This window comes from Rhinolophus sinicus, unplaced genomic scaffold, assembly GCF_036562045.2.
Source record: "Rhinolophus sinicus isolate RSC01 unplaced genomic scaffold, ASM3656204v1 Contig157, whole genome shotgun sequence".
Lineage (NCBI taxonomy): Eukaryota > Metazoa > Chordata > Mammalia > Chiroptera > Rhinolophidae > Rhinolophus > Rhinolophus sinicus.
This window is the reverse complement of record NW_027423956.1, coordinates 10,070-13,313: the sequence shown is the minus strand read 5'-3', so window position 1 is coordinate 13,313 and position 3,244 is coordinate 10,070. Positions and strand designations below refer to the sequence as shown.

The 3,244-nt window shown below is 70.1% G+C and overlaps 2 pseudogenes; both read right to left on the bottom strand.

Moving 5' to 3' along the window:
• Positions 1 to 149: 149 nt before the first annotated feature.
• Positions 150 to 269, bottom strand: LOC141569924 (5S ribosomal RNA; annotated as a pseudogene).
• Positions 270 to 1,669: 1,400 nt separating this feature from the next.
• LOC141569926 (5S ribosomal RNA) lies at positions 1,670 to 1,788 on the bottom strand (annotated as a pseudogene).
• Positions 1,789 to 3,244: the final 1,456 nt, after the last annotated feature.

Below are 3,244 nucleotides of genomic sequence, written 5' to 3'. Positions count from 1 at the left end.
GGGATGCGAGCTTGTAGTGCTGGGCGGCTGTCCCTCCTCTGGCCAGGGGGACCTTCGGCTGGCTGGGCGGCTGCAGGGGTTGCAGAGGGGCAAGGGGCGGCAGGGATTCGGAGGGAGGCACGCCGGGGCGGCGGCGCAAAAGGAGAGGCGAGCAAAAGCCTACAGGTATTCCCAGGCGGTCTCCCATGCAAGTACTAACCAGGCCCCTCCCTGCTTAGCTCCCGAGATCAGAGGAGATCGGGCGCGTTCAGGGTGGTATGGCCGTAGACGCTGGGACCCGGCTCCCGCGCCCCAAGAGCCTGCTCCCGGCCTGTCTCGTGAGCGCCCGCCATGCAGATGAGCCGCTCCGGTGGCGAGCATCGACCCGCGGGCCGGCTCTGCCAGCACCGCGTCCCCCCCCAGTCCGCCTCCCCGCCTTCCGAATGCCCCTGGCGTGGGCGGCGGGCTACTCCTGGCCGGCAGCGAGGCCCCTTCGCGCCACCCGAGGCTCCATGGGACACTGCCACTTCCCTGATGGTGCCAGAAGTCGTGGAACTCTGGCATCCTGGGACTCCCCGCACCCAGACCGGCATACAACGCGCCCCCCTACCGCCACCAGGTTTACCCCCAACCGCAGCCCCAAGGCTGGTGGAGGCCTGCACCAGCAGGCAACCCTGGGCCTGGGAGTTGTGGGAGGACCCCGCGGCGGCGGCGGGGGCGGCTGCGGCGGCGGCGGCGGAGGCAGGGGAGGGTGGCGAGGTAGGCGATGGCAACCGCGTGGATGGCGCCAGGGCGGCGATGGCGGCGGCGACAATGGGGGCTTTGACGGTGGGCGCTGGGACACGGGGGCCGATGGCGGCGGCGGTGGCGGCGGGGGCTGGGGAGGGCGTGAGGGCGGTGCTGGCGGCGGAGGCCGGGAGAGCAGAGGCGGGAGACTGAGGGAGTATGGCATTGGTGGAGGCGGGGGCTGGGGCTGGGGCGGGGAAGATGGCGGTGCTGGAGGCGGGGAGAGCAGAGGAGGGAATTGAGGGAGTGCGGCAATGGCGGCAGCGGGGGCGGGGGAGGGCGTGAGGGCGGTGCTGGCGGCGGAGGCCGGGAGAGCAGAGGCGGGAGACTGAGGGAGTATGGCGATGGTGGCTGCGGGGGTCTGGGGCGGGGGCGGGGGAGATGGCGGTGCTGGAGGCGGGGAGAGCGGAGGAGGGAATTGTGGGAGTACGGATATGGCGGCGGCGGGGGCGGGGTGGGGGAGAGGGCAGCACTGGTGGCGGAGATGGGGAGCGCGGTGCTGGCGGCCGAGGTGGGGAGAGCACAGGAGGGAGTTTGAGGGAGTTTGGCCGTGGCGGCGGCGGGGGCGGGGACAGGGGCGGGGGCGAGGGCAGCGCTGGCGGGGGGTGTGGGGAGCCCGGTGGTGGCGGTGGCTTTGGCGCAGGCGGCGGTGGCGGCGACCGCGCGTCGGCGAAGGATTCGCGATGACGGCCTGCGGGACCGAAGAGGACTGAGAGGAGGGTGTGTGGGGGGAGCCCTGGCCCACGGGCCTGGTGTGCGGCCGGGGCTGCCAGCTTGTAGTGCCGGGCGGCTGACCCTCTGCTGGTCAGGGGGACCTGCGGCTGGCTGGGAGGCTGCAGAGGGGCAAGGGGCGGCAGGGGTTCGGAGGGAGCCACGCCGGAGCGGCGATGCAAAAGGAGACGCTAGCAAAAGCCAACAGGTATTCCCAGGCGGTCTCCCATCCAAGTACTAACCAGGACAGACCCTGCTTCGCTTCCGAGATCAGACGAGATCTGCTGCGTTCAGGGTGGTATGGCCTTAGGCACTGGGACCCGGCTCCCGGCACTCCAAGAGCCTGCTCCCGACTTGCCTCCTGAGCGCACGCGCCATGCTGCTGGGCCGCTCGGGTGGCGAGCATGTCTGCCCGAGTGCCTCCCGCCCGCTTCCGGCCTCCTCCGGTCGCCGCTGGTGTGGGCGACGGGCTACCCTGGCCCGCAGCGAGGCCTTCGCGCCCAGTGGCTCCACAGGCCTCTGTCACTTCCCTGACTGTGACATATGTCTGGGCGCCCTGGCATCCTGGGACTCCCCACGCCCGAATGGCACACGCCCCACCCCAACCCCTTCATCCCCCAGCCCCACAAAGCACACCCCTTGCTGCTGTGCTGTCCCCACCACCAGGGCCACCGAGGGGTCGCAGGGTTCTCAGTCCCTCCACCCTAGGGACGTGCAACCCAGGCCCTGGCCCTGGCCGGCCCCACCCACTGGCCCAAAGCCAGGAGAGCCACCATGACCAGGGGCAGCACTCCAGACTGCCGCCACCCTTCGTCACACAGCCTTCTGTCTGGGCCTCGCCTCATCAGCGACCGCGTCCCGCCCGATCACTGGTCACTTCACTGGCTACACATCACCTCTCCTGACCCAGGGTGTTGAGAGAGAGGATGAGAGAAGGCCAGAGACGGAGCAAGAGGTAGGCGGAGAGGGACAGACGGGGACTGTGGGGACAGACTTGCAGAGAGCACTTTCCAGGCTCTGGGCCTCGCGTGGAGGGGTGCTGCGTGGGGGCTGCACGGACATCAGCTGTTACCGCTTGGCCATCAGCTGTTGCCAGTTGGCCATTGGCCACTGGCAGAGCTGCGGTGGCCAAGCTAGGAAGCGCGGATGGTGGACTGCAAATTGCAGAGGGGCGCGGACTGCAGTGGGCCGGCTTGGTGGGTCTGTTGGTTGGCAGAGAATCGGCAGGCAGGTTGGGGATCGGGCGGCTCCGGCTTGCCGTGTCTCCAAGCCAGCTGCCCGTGAGACATGGTGCTATGAGCCCCCTATCCGTGGCTCTGTTGGTGTTCCTTCCTGGCCTGCCAACCCTGGGTTCTTGTGCGGGCAGAGGGACTAGAGCCCCCGCAGGACAGGGACCGACAGACAGAAGGGGGGGACAGGGGGACCGGGGGACGGGAGGACCGGGGGACAGGGGACCGGGAGACGGGTGTAAGGGGGGGGACAGGGAGAACGGTGGGACTGTAGGAACCCGGGGCGGGGGTACCGGGGGACGGGGTACCAGGAGATGGGGGAAGGGGGGCAGGGGGACAGGGAGACCGTTGGAACTGGGAGAACCGGGGGACGGGGGGTCTGGGAGACGGAGGCATGTGGGACGGGGTGAAGGGTTGACCGGAAGATGGGGGGACGGGAGTACGAGAGGGCCGGGGGGACGGGGGGACTGGGGGATGGGGGGACAAGGGGACCGGGGGACCGGGGGGACAGGGGGACTGGGTACTGGGAGACAGTGGAA